The sequence below is a fragment of the Terrapene carolina genome, unplaced genomic scaffold (genome assembly GCF_002925995.2).
Source record: "Terrapene carolina triunguis isolate 2854851 unplaced genomic scaffold, T_m_triunguis-2.0 Scaffold131, whole genome shotgun sequence".
Classification (NCBI taxonomy): Eukaryota; Metazoa; Chordata; order Testudines; family Emydidae; genus Terrapene; species Terrapene triunguis.
The window spans coordinates 17,809,953-17,823,555 of record NW_020664482.1 but is presented as its reverse complement, the minus strand read 5'-3'; the positions used below and the strand labels follow the sequence as shown (position 1 = coordinate 17,823,555).

At 46.5% G+C, this 13,603-nt stretch overlaps 1 protein-coding gene across 1 annotated transcript in view; it reads left to right on the top strand.

Moving 5' to 3' along the window:
- The window catches only part of CHRDL1 (chordin like 1), a 53,245-nt gene that overhangs the window by 21,639 nt on the left and 18,003 nt on the right, over window positions 1-13,603 (top strand). The window lies entirely within an intron of this gene.

Sequence of the window (13,603 nt, the reverse complement as noted above, 5' to 3'; positions counted from 1 at the left end):
AATACTAGTTTGCCAGCTGCTCTGGAGGAACCTATGCAGCCATGGTACAACAATACCCTCATCTGTCTCCAGAAACTCAGGGGTTTCTGGCGCCTTCCCAGACTTTGAGCTTCTGGACTGAGATCTGGATCCCATCTTGGGTGAAGGAAGGCAGCTCTACAAATGGAAGTGAGACTGCAGATGCTAGACAATTGAGCAAAGTCTTCTACAACCTATACTCAGGCTTAAGTGTGGCATCTGTGTGAGTGAGAATTGCAGCAGCTGGCCCTAAAAGTAATGCCTGTAAAAATAGAGGGTGCAGGGTGTATATACGTAAGGGCATTTTCATCCCTGATCTGGTGTAGGTGCCAGAGCAAGGAAAGAGAGAAGCAGCACCTGGAGCAGGCATGGGGGGCAGCCCTCAGTGCAGCCTAACAATGGCCCCCACAAGGCTTCGCCAGCATGCAGAATCATCATGGCACAGCTCTGCCTTGGCTATGTCCCCCTTCCTGACCCACCCTCTCTGGTTGGCACCCACCATGGAAGACCTTATGCACCCAGGGCTGCTGCAGAGGTGAGGTGCTGCTGGCAGAAATGGCTCTGTGCCTGGATGTGGCACCCTGGGTATTCCCAGGATGATGGAGCGCTTATAACTGCTATATAGCCACTTTGCACCAGCCCTGCAGGTATAAAGAGCCCAAAAGACAATGATGAATTGAATTGGGTCCCTAAGTACAAATTCTGCTCTCAGACACATTCTTGCAACCCTACTGCTTTCATTGTTCCTTGTAGTCAGTGGGGCTGCTAGAGGAGAGATGAAAGCAGAATTTAACCCTCTCTGTTGTAGTAAAATGCCTTGATATACACACAAACTATTATTTATTTGATCTATTTCCCATATAAACATGTGAGGTTTTTTTAAAAAAACAAAAAGCATAAGATGTTTTTTAAAATAAAATTTTAGGTTGAACAAACAGCTCCCAAGGCTAGGAGGGGCACCAATATATTGATAGTCTCTAGTATAAATAAAGCCAGAACTGATCCACTCCTGGTTAGATTCTCATCTCAGGAAAGAAGGCAATAGTCACTCCAGATTTACACCTGTATAACAGATCAAAATCAGGTCCGCCTTGTCTATCAACTCTTGTAGCAAGTCCCATAAATCTCTTGCTGCAAGATGCTATCCTCATCTCTTTAAATCTCCTGCAGCTGTGTTTTGGATTTGTATGGATCAAATTCTCAGCACTTATTTATTCTTCCATTACAAATGTGTCACTGATATTGAATAGGCTGTTTCTGATCCATGGTTATCATATTTTATTGGCTTATGGACAGTATGGGGTAGAGTCTGAAATTGGAGAGTTTCTGATTGGATTCTAATTTTTAATATCCTTCATTTGGAATAACACTAGTACGGAGATTAAGACTCTTCCTGGCATAGGGCCCTATCCCAGGTCTGATCAAGCTGCTTGCAGCACAGACTCTAAGGGTGCAGGGGGCAAAGGGCTAGATGCCCCTTTTCGGCACTCTGATTCTTTGGCTGACTGGTGGCTAATTCAGGCCATGGTGTAAGTTAGAGCAGCCTCAGGCCTGCCTGACTCTACACATGGCCGACCAGGTTCCCCAGGGGCTGTTCCATCAGCTGGAAATAGCAAGAGTAAGAGCCAAACATCCTTTCCTCCGGGCGCACGCCCTATTTTGGGGCTGCAGGGGAGGGGGTGGGCACAGGGTCACTAGGCCAGCTACCTGCAGACGGAATTTTAAACTGGTCAGGTCCACTGGCTTTATAGCCCCTTTCCCAGGTGCTGACCTCACAAGCTACAACCCACTATTGGATCAGAGAGATTCTGTTCACACGGATTTAAAATTTCAGCACCAGCTGCCTGGGTGAGGGAGGTTCTCTTCCTGTCCAGTCATACTCCTGGCTGCATTAGGTGTGGTTGGGACTCACAACCTGACAATTTCCAAGCATTGTGGTTCTCTTCCAGTTAATGTCACCCAAAGCTAATCTACCTGTGCACCTCCTGATGAAACATACCTTACCTCAGTTTACAAAGCTATAGCAAATAATATGCCATTGGGTCTAGTTATGATACCAATTTGGACTATCCTGCTATCTGTACAGAAGCAGCAGGTGAGGTCACCAACTAGGCAAGGCCTCAGAGAGGGCTTGCTGGAGCTGGTCATCAAATAAATAAAACGGCTCACTATGTAGCATGCAGTGCGTGGCAAAGCTCCTAGAGAGTGCAAGAACCTAGGAGGGTTGTAAGTACAAGAGCATGCCAGAGAACTGCTTTTATGCAACAGATGCCATTGAATTAAAGCAGAAATGAATTGTTTCCCTGGGTCAGAGAGTTCTGAAACAATTGCAGATTTCCTTGATCTTTATATGCATAACCACTATGGTTGATTCTGAAAATATGTTTTAAAAAATCCTGCCTGGATTCAAATTCAGGATCAGTCATCTCTCAAGCCCTAAAAGACCAGAGAGGCTATACACAGAACAGTTCCCAGTATAGTAAATTCCTAGGGTATTAAACTTTATTATTAATTTCATGCATTTAGTACTTGATTGGATTTTTTTTAAGGCTGGTTCCTAAAACAAACAAACTGCAAAAAGTAAGCCAGGCAGAGTGTCTACTGCTTCTGCGAGGTGCTTCTGATGTTAAGAGCCCATCCCTCTCCGCAAATGACACTAGTGATTTTGAATATTGTAGTTTAAAATAGTTTCTAAGCTGGCAAACCAAGAGGCTTGGATTTTTAAAAATGATCTTTCACAGGTGTTCTGGTACTAACAATAGTAAGAGTGTTGTAATAGTAATAGCCGGAGCATTGTTTAAAAGACAGTACCTCAGTAGATATGCAAGAGAAGAAGTGGTACCTAGAGAAAGTGAATAGAGCCCAACCAGGATGTGCCAGCAAAAGTTCCCTTTAACTTGAACCATGAACTCCGTTTACAGATCTTGCTAGTGCAAGTTACGTGATCTCTTCGCTGGTACAGCAAAGACCTTATGCATCCCTCACACCATTACCTGCAGTAGATTGTATTATCTCTAGACACAAAGGAAGAACAATTTTGAGTAAGCTGAGTTATTTGGCTTAGCTGCCTCAAATGGTTCAGGACAGTAAATCATTCAGAGATAACTAGTTTTCTTGTAGTGATAAATAAGGTTGGACTTGCAGCAGCAAAGACTAAACCACTGATTAATTCAGCATGACGGAACTGATTTTTATTTTGACTGTTCTGCCAATCTGCGAGCTCGTGTTCTCAAACCATTCCATACCAAACCGCTTGTTAAATGCTCTTACATGTAGGTCTTACATCTGTCCAGAAAGACCCAGTGGGGAAGCTTTACTAATTGTAATAAAGCCTCTGGGCCTGGATCCTGCTGCCCTTACTCATGAGTGGTCCTACTGCCGAGCTCCCAAAGGAGCCATCCCACTAATGGCCAGTTTCTGCCATGGAAAAAACCCTACAGAAGTTAAGGCTGTTTCAAGCAGCAATAATTTCCAATGGGATTTCTTGGTGAAAATCCACAAGCCAGGGGGGGCTCTATGTATTTTGCTGCCCCAAGCACGGCAGTCAGGCAGCCTTCGGCGGCATGCCTGTGGGAGGTCCGCTGGTCCCGCGCCTTTGGCGTACCCGCCGCCGAATTGCCGCCGAAACCGCGGGACCGGCGGACCTCCCACAGGCATGCCACCAAAGGCAGCCTGACTGCCGCCCTCATGGCGACCGGCAGGCCGCCCACCGCGCCCAGGCACGCACTTGCTGCGCTGGTGCCTGGAGCCGCCCCTGCCACAAGCTGTGCACAGGAGCATGCTGCAGATAATTACCAGCCCACTGCGCCACAGCTAAATAACTATGGAGCACCGCAAGCAGTGTCTTCTACATGATCCCAGGAAGAGTCATAATGCACTGTCCCCTTTCTTTTCACACGGAGTGGGAGCTCCACCTTTCTTAGGTTACCTTTGCTTGTATAAGTGGAAGTGTATTTGTTTTTCACCTTAGGTTTTCACAGTGTCATATGAATCCACTCAGGTTGAACTGTCACACCCATGATGTTGGATTCGAATTTATGCAGAACTTGGGTGCCCTTCCCTAATACAGATCAATGGGTTCATTCCTTTACATGGATTTTAACAAACCATATTGTAGTTAGGATACGAATCTAGGGTGAAATGTTGGCCCCATTGAAGTCAAAGGGAGTTTTGCTTCACTTCAATGAGCCAGGATTTCATGCCAGTGTACAACATGCCACCTAGATTAGTACTGACTGAAAGTCAACGTTTGCAGAAGGAAAACATTGATATTTGTGAATTCGTTTATTTTAGTGGAAGTTGAATTTTCTCCTTTAAAAAAAAAAAGAGAGAGAATATTTGACGCCAACAGAACATTTTGATATGGCAGTGCACTCTGTCGCCTATTTCTGAACTTGAGAGTGCTATAGGTAGATGCAGCCTTCAAATCAGTTTTCAAGGTAAATTTATTTCCATATTAAGATAGTTAAGCCTGGTCACACATCTTATCCTCTTGGCATTATCTAATACTAACGCAATTACCAACAGATAGATATTGGTAATATTGCTAATTAAGGGCCGGATCCTGATACCACTGAAGTCACAGGCAAAACCATGCATTGCACGTTCACTTCACTAATATAGGACTGGACCCTTAGAGGATGGCTGTCAAGCCTATGAACAAAGACACCTCCTTTCCATTGATGCTACAAAACACATTACCCTCCATGCTTCACTTCCCCTGCCCTGATACTATGGGGGCTGACAAAGGAGGATTCAGAATGAACCCATTTCATTAAGAGGATTTATACAGATGATTTACCTGATATTTTCCATAAGCAACTAATTACTACAAAGATATCCAACACCATTAAATGCCATGCAAAGCTGTGAGAGCAATCCTTATTAGGAAACAGGATTCACAGATATGGGCTCTATGCAGTACTGTATATCTGCGGCTAATTAATCTAATCCAATTCTCACACATCTCAACTGAGGTATGGAATGACACATGCTGATATCGACATTCATGCCAAGTTCTTCCAAAACACAAACTGGCACTTACTAAAATTAGCCATAATCACTCTAAGTTCACATTCTGCAGGAGAATAGGATATCAGGAAGGAATCTGAAGTCCTCTAATTAGGCACACAGAAAAAAATTGAGAAGGCACGTTTTACTATCCGAAAGGCAATCACACAAGAGGAGAGAGGGAGAGAGAGAAATTGCACCAGACAGAAGTTATATATAGACATACAGTATAAACAAAGCCTCCTTACAATTTTAGGCAGATGCTGTTTTTGTGGCGGAACACACTCTCACATGCAGTCTCCAACATTCAATTGTATGTCTTTCTTTGCAGTCATAGCAATTTAGGCCCCGGTACTGCAACTCCTCATTCCCAAGCATAATCTCAAGCATCTAACTAGTCCTATTGAAGTCAATAGGACTACTCATGCTAAAAGATAAGCACGTGCATGATCAGAGCCACAGACATAAGGTCATATTCTCCCCTCTATGGTCAGCACAAGATTTATGAACCACTTAAGCCCTCAAAGCAGGGGAGGACTTCACCCTATGTCATAAATCCTCACGGGCTTTCATAGGCACATGAAGGAGAGTGTGTTATGGCTTCTCTGTTACAGGCCTAACTTCTTTGGTTGATCTAAGGAGAAATTCAGATGTATGAAATGATCTACTGAAGGAACTGGGATGTATGGCTGAGCAGTATATCTGATGGCTCCATTTGGAGAAGAGAGCGTATTCATGCACTTGCAGTTGCACCAGAGAATTGGACAAGGCACAGGCTCTAGACAATGTTAAGATCTTCCTGGGGCAAATAATTCAATTCCCAACTGAAGTACTATTAAGACTGGATACCAAGATACCACTATGTCCACGCTGGTTTTGTGCTGAGTGGAGAGGCCCATCCCATGTAGTCACTAAATGTGTTCCTGATGATCTCATTCAGCTTCTTGTCCTCTTTGCTTCAGCTCTAATAGACAGGAAAGAGTCTCATGCGGAGCAGTATGGAATTAACAGAAGTCTTAATTCTGAGCCGAGAATGGAGATTAGAGGAACCAAGCTGGAGCTGCAGTCTTGAGCTGGTCCAGAGAGAGGTCCATCATCCCATCACTTCACAACCTTCTCTTCTGTCCCCACTTTGCCTTGCCCTTCCATACTTTTGTGCATCAGTCAGAGACATCTACTCATTTTAATTAGCCTGGAAACAGCATTGACTGTGGATTGGTTTTCAGATGAAAGCCAAGCCCGTGGCGTTGGAAAATGTGGTCCGGATCAGAATTAGATGCAGTGTTAGCTTCCTGTTTGAATGCTGGGTCCCTCTCTCTCCTCTCACCTCCCTACTTTCCTCCAGATGCAAAGGCAGCTATTGTTGCTTCTCAGGCCTTGTCTAAACTGGCAAGTTTCTGTGCTGTAACTCCCAAGGTGTACACACGCCAAGCCACTTAGTGCACAGAAACTGCGCAGTTGCAGCGCTGTAAAAAAAGCACCCCAACGAAAGGCATACAGCTTTCTGCGCCGGAGCTACAGCACCTCCAGGAGGTGTCCCACAATACCTGTTCTTGCCTCTCTGGTCATCGGTTTGAACTCTACTGCTTTGCCCTCAGGTGACCAACCATGAGCCCTACCCCTTAAATTCCTTGGGAATTTTGAACGTCCCCTTCTTGTTTGCTCGGTGATGCATTCAGTGGTCTTAGCGCATCTTTCCGGGTGACCATGCCTGCACCACGCACCAGGCGATCCCCCGCTTGGAGCAATGCCGAGCTGCTGGACCTCATCAGCATTTGGGGAGAGGAGACTGTCCAGTCCCAGCTGCACTCCAGCCGTAGGAACTATGAAACCTACGGACAGATTTCACGATGCAGGACAGAAAGGGGCCATGACTGGGGGACACTGCAGTGCAGGGTCAAAGTGAAGGAGCTGCAGAACACCTACTACAAGGCGCAGGAGGCAAACCGCCGCTCCGGTGCTGTGCCCACAAGCTGCCGGTTCTACAAAGAGCTGGATGCTATATTCGGTGGCTCCCGTGCCAGTCGAGAGTGGACCGAGCCAGAAGGAGGAAACCTTGGACGAGGATGTGGAGGGGGACCCAGAGGCAGAGGACGACTCGGAGGTCACAGATGCATGCAGCCAGGAGCTCTTCTCTACCCCGGAGGAGGCTAGCCAGTCACAGTGGTCAGAGCTTGGCGAAGCGCAAACAGGAGAGGAGGCCCCTGGTAAGTAGCTTTGATTTGGGGAAACGCTGAAGCGAGTTGTTGGGGGCAGGAGGGTTGCAGAAAACAGGCTTGTGTCTGTATAGTGTGTGTACCACCACGTGCCTAGTCTGAGCGGTGGAACAGAATGTTGATTGACTCCCTCACTTCACAGGAATCTGCCTGAGAGATCTCCACGAAACTTTCATAGAGATACTGGGCAATCCATTGCTGCCGGTTCTTTGGCAGAACAGCTTTGTTTCTTGCCCCATTAAAGGTAACTTTCCCATGCCATTCTGCCGTCACTGGGGGGGTGGGGACCATTGCTGCACACAGGCAAGCCGCATAAGGACCAGGGCAGAAGCTGCAGTCGTGGAGAAGACCCTCCCTTGATTCCCTGCTCACCCTCAGCAGCGAGATATCTTCCATAATGAACACAGCCTGTGGAAAATGTGGGGACAGTAATGATTATAAGCCCCCCCCCCCCATAGTGCTGGCTCTCCCCAAGAGCCACGCGCTCAGTGTACAGTACGGTCCTGGAACACTGATTTCCCCTGTCCCTGCCCCTGTGGTTACTCACCATTTTGGAGGTCTGCTGGCTCATGTGTGCTTGCCTGGGGTCAGCCAGTTAGTGACAGGTATGTGAATAGTGGCTGTGTTTTAAATCACTGAATGAGTGGTCTGTGTGTTGCAAACAATACTGCTTCTGTAAAACGTTGCATTTTGGCTTCACAGATATGACCTTGGGAGCCCAGCCTCCCTCTTTGTTATCGCTGGCTGAACGGCTGCGCAGAATTAGAAAGCAGCCACGAAAAACTAAGGAGGACTTTCTGTGTGATGTCATGATGCCCTCCGCGGCCAAAAAACGAGAATTGAAGGAGTGGCAGGACAGCGAGAAGAGGGACCGAAAGGAGAATGCAGCGCGCCAGAACGAAGCCACGGAGCAGCTTTTAAAGGTTATGGAGCGCCAAGCAGACGAGCTCCAGGCGCTACTAGCACTGCAAACCGAGCAGCTTCTCACCCGCCCTCCCCTGCAGCCACTGTCGCAATCCCCAGACATCACCAACACACTCTTATCAACCTCCTGGCTCCAGTCTGTACCCGCTACATTCCACTCCTGCCCCGTCACAGTCCAGCCCTGTGGACTCCCAGTACCCTCTGCACTCAACACCCGTCTCTCTGCAGTTTAGCCCTGCTGAAGAACAATACCCACTGCACTGTACTCTAGAGGACAAGGTTGCATATGATACCTGGACATACACAAATCTTTAACCACCCTGGGACCCCACCTCCTCCTAGGACCCTCCCTTCCCCCATCCCCCACTATGCTGATGTGTTTTTTTGTTTGTCTCTCTCCACCGGTTGTTGTTTTTTAATAAATTGTTTTGGTTTGAAAGCAATCTTTATTCTATTAATTGAAAGCAAACAGAACCCTGCAAAGCAACAGGCAATTTTCTCAACCCTTCATAGTGCATCATCTGCACCAATCACAATCACCTCCTAGCATTACAAGCACTGCACTCCCGAGCACAGCAACAAATATCATTGGCTTTCAGCTTCAAACTGCTGCCTCAAGGCATCCCTGATCCTTATGGCCCCGCGCTGCACCCCTCTAATAGCCCCGGTCTCTGGCTGCTCAAATTCAGCCTCCAGGCACTAAGCCTCAGCAGTCCAGCCCTGAGTGCTTTCACCCTTCCGTTCACAAATATTATGGAGTGTACAGCACGTGGCTATAAGCATAGGAATATTGTCATCGACCAGGTCCAGCCTCCCATATAGGCAGTGCCAGCGGGCCCTTAAATGGCCAAAAGCACACTCAGTCATTCTGCACTTGTTCAGCCTGTTATTGAACCGCTCCTTGCTGCTGTCAAGGTTCCCCCTGTATGGCTCCATAAGCCACGGCATTAAGGGGTAGGCAGGGTCTACCAAGATCACAATGGGCATTTCGACTTCCCCTATGGTGATCTTCTGGTCCGGGAAGAAAGTCTCTGCTTGCAGCTTCCTGAACAGGCCAGTCTGCTGAAAGATGCATGCGTCATGCACCTTTCCCGACCAGCCTGTGTTAATGTCCATGAAATGCCCACAGTGATCCACAGGCACCTGGAGAACCATAGAAAAATACCCCTTCCGATTAATGTACTCGGTGGCTATGTGGTCTGGTGCCAGAATTGGAATATGCATGCTCCTCCGCAGTTAGGGAAGCCCATTTGTGCAAAGCCATCCACAATGTCACACACATTGCCCAGAGTCATGGTCTTTTGGAGCATGATATGATTAATTACCCTACACACTTCCGTCAACACGCATCCAATGGTCAACTTTCCCACTCTGAATCGGTAGCAGTCTGGAATAGCCAGCTTCCACAGTGCAATCACCACGCGCTTCTCCAATGACAGGGCCACCCTCATTCTCATGTCCTTGCGCTGCAGGGCTGGGGTGAGCTCATTACACAGTCCCATGAATGTGATTTTCTTCATCTGAAAGTTCCACAGCCACTGCTCGTCATCCCAGACGTGCATGACAATGTGATCCCACCACTCAGTGCTTGTTTCCAAAGCCCAAAAGCGGTGTTCCACTGTGGTCAGCACCTCCGTGAATGCCACAAGCAATCTCATGTCGTAGCTACTATGCATGGCGAGATCAATGTCAAACTCCTCTTGCCTTTGTAGTTTAAGGAGTAACTCCACTGCCACTCATGATGTGTTAGTGAGAGTGGTCAACAGTGCAGGATCCATTCCTGCAGACCAAAGAGGCAGAGTGCACAGTACACAAACCGTTGAAAGATGGCGCCAAATGCGGATGGAAGCACAGGGATTGCTGGGATGCAAAGCAATGCATCACGAGGCATTGGGACAGGACCCAGGATGTGCCCTGACCCTCTCCGCCTTCCCACAACTCTTAGTGGCAGAAGAGGAAGAGATGCTCTGTGGGATAGCTGCCCAGAGTGCACCATTCCAAATACTGCTGCTGCAAGTGTGAACACGCTATTGCACAGGCAGCTGACAGTGTGAACACACAACAGTAGTTTCCCTTCAGCGCTCTCTGAGCGGCACTGTAACTCCCGGCGATGTAACTCTGCCAGCGTAGACAGTCAGTCTTCACTTCGGTCTCTAGACTCACTAGTGAGGCAATGCAGTTGCAGGTTTGTCAGTTGCAGAATGATTTCCTCCACCTGCTGCTGTCCTGAGACACTGCAGGGACTCCACAATAGTTCTATAGACCCGCGTGCAAGAGAATCTTCTTCCAGAAGAAGAAACTATCTTACAAAGAAAGTCTTCCCTTCCACCTCCCAAAAACCATAATTAGTGACCATAACTTAATGTTTTGAGGGGTGATGGTGATTTTATTTAACAATGTTACTTACGGGATATAAGTTGTCTGCAGTAAAATTTATTCACTGCATCCAACACTCTTTCTCACTCTGAAAAAGTTACAGGGAGCTTGTGCATGCATTGGTCTTTGCAAACTGCAGACTATGGGCAGGTGCCCAGAAAGCAACTTCCCAAATGGACACAGCAATACGCTGCAGAGGCAGCATGAACACATGGCTTGTATCTTGATCCGGGCCAGCTCTTGCAAATTCCGGTGATGTTACAAGAGCATGGAGTGCTACAGGCCAGAGCAGTTGTGTGGCCAGGAAAGCTGCACAGGTCAGAAGCATGTGGACCATTCATTCCCCATAGAAAGCTGCGTGTGCTACAAATATGTGGATCCATCCCTCAGAAGCCTTTAGCTACATTTTTATGCTCACCATGAGGTCAATTGCAGCGGGCCCCTGGAGCTATCCCTGCACAACTTTTTGGAGAAGGCAGAGTCCCCAGTAGCCTTGTCTGCACTGCAGTCCTGCTGGCTGTGGTTTGTCTGGTATCGATGTACCACGAGACAACACCGAATTTTGGCTTGAGTGATTATTCTTATGAATTTCAAGGATTGTGTCTAATTAGAGAGAGCTACTCCAGAATACACATTAAAAAATTAATCCACACAGCAACAATCAAAGTGCCACATCTCCTGGATCAGCATGGGTTTTGTCATAGCTTTGTGTTATTTACAATGTAAGATGTGACTCTGTATGAAAGTTTCAAATATAAACATTTTTAAAGGTACAGTGGACTGTACGGTAATAGGCTTCCCCCATTCTACATTTTCCCTTATGTTTGACACCCACTTTTCAGTGACATCTCTCCTATATCTCAGAGGGTCCCTTCTGCCAGAGGCATATATAGCCCTCTAAAAGAGGCCACTAGCCTTTCAAACTTTAAGGTTTTAGTTGTTTCTTGCCTTCCTTACAGTATCTTAGCAAGCTAGTGATTGAGAACTCAGATCTTGTTTTCCATTTTATTTTTTTAGCAGGGTCCCCCTTTCTGTGCTCTGGACATGTATAGAACCTGGTGATTTTCTACACTTGCAGTTCTCTCTCTTATAGTAGGAAATTGAGTTTTAGTTCTTGGCTCTAGATATTGTAAATGCTCCTACACTGGCCCAAGATGGTACAAGTAGCTGGAAGCAACAGCATCTCCCAGAACAGAAATAGAAGCCAGTGTTGATCAGCAGCCACCAAGACAGTACTTCTAGCAGCAGCAGGTTTTGGAAGAGACTCTTCCCTTTCAGAATTACAATCAAGAGACTGATTTACCTTTCATGTCTGAAGTATATTAACAATAGGTACCAGAATATGGACACATGAAAATTCTGCTCCTGGACTGTTGAATATTGCTGACCAAGAGAAGTTTCCACATAACCAGACATGTCGTCCATCATAAAGCACGTCCAGGACATAAAACTTGAGTACGTTGAAAGATCAGTGAAGAGAAAGATTGGAGGTTTGCATGGGATCTAGTATCCATGCATTTCCCTTTTATTTTTACATTATCACAGGGGGCCATTTGTGGAGCTGAAATAACTGCAAGCTGTGGCCTTTCACAGAGTGGAAATGCAAATAGTAAACACATCTCCTAAAAAGATACTCCGTGTACATGACGTACAAAGGGTCATTTAAGAGCACTAAATCCTCTAGTGCTTTGGCTTACATAGCTTCTCCTCCTCCAATTCCCTTTGTCATAGCCGTAGGTCCTGCACTAACACATCAGACCTTAAAATTGTTGAGGTTTGTGCACACAGTACATTTCTATTTGACATTTACTAATTTCCCCCATGTTGAAAAGATTATTAATATGCAATGGTGCCAGCATACCAAAACAAACTCTTTTATGGAGGGCTCTAAATATCAGTTTAAATCCATTGCCTGTAGTCTAAAAACTCTTGCTCCTTTGGTTGAGTGCTCAGCTAAAAAAAACCTACATTCTTTGATGACATACTAATTTTGGAGAGGTTTTTATATGAAACGATCTGGCAGATACTAAAATGCTACAGCAAACCATGATGTTGCAGCTCAGGTTTCTCCTATGTGAAACCCCAGACCCACCAAGTGAAATGTCAGCTGCATTCCTTGAAATCTGAAGTGATTCTCTGGCTCCAGAGAACAATCACTGCCCTGTTATTTCTAGGGAGCTACGGCTTAAATTGCCTGTGCCCATGTCTGGATGCTAGAGTGACAAATGTACATGTATAGTGCCAGAGTCGCGGCCCCACTCCTCTCGGGCAGCACAACGCAAGCAGAAACCGCCCACGGCTCCCCAGATGAGGGTTCCTCTGAGATCGGGGAGTCCCATCAGGAATACTTCGATCATAGCCTGACCATGCCACACTCCAGCTATTCACAAGCCGGACGACAACCTCTTTGGGAATTTTGTCAACAGGCATTAGTTAGAGCAGCCCCTAAGCTGTTTTCACTAGGTTGGGGTTGGCACAGAAGCCAAGCCATAGAAGAAAACCTGGCCAATAGTTCTGCTGAGTTGAGGCAGCAGGGCCCAGAACTGGATCATGGCTGCCAAGTTCTGGGCAGCGCTGTATGTGATGTTGTATGCAAATTTAATGGGTTAATTTGAATATTTGAAAATAATTTGTAGGCAACCAAACATCAGCTTTAACAAAATTATGCCCATTTAGTTCAGATGAAATGTGTCACTTTGACAGCCTTGGCCAATGCTAGGAAAAAAGGCAAGCAGGGAAGCCACTGGAAACAGAGACTTCCAAGGTACAACTATGTTTGGTCATATTTGCTGGTAACCGAGTTCCACCATGCCCTCATTGCACAGGGTAGACAACATGATTTTGCAGCAGCATTAGAGCAGTGTTATTGCCTCATGTAGAGGCGATCAGGTGAAGGTAAGCTATACCACAGGTTGCTAACATAGTTCTTTATACTTCCTTGCTAATGTGGATTCATATGCTAAGATTGTAAGCTCTTCGGGGCAGGACCTGTCTCTTTGTTCTGTGTTTGTACAGAACCTAACACAATGGGGTGCTGGTCCATGCCTCGGGCTCTTCGG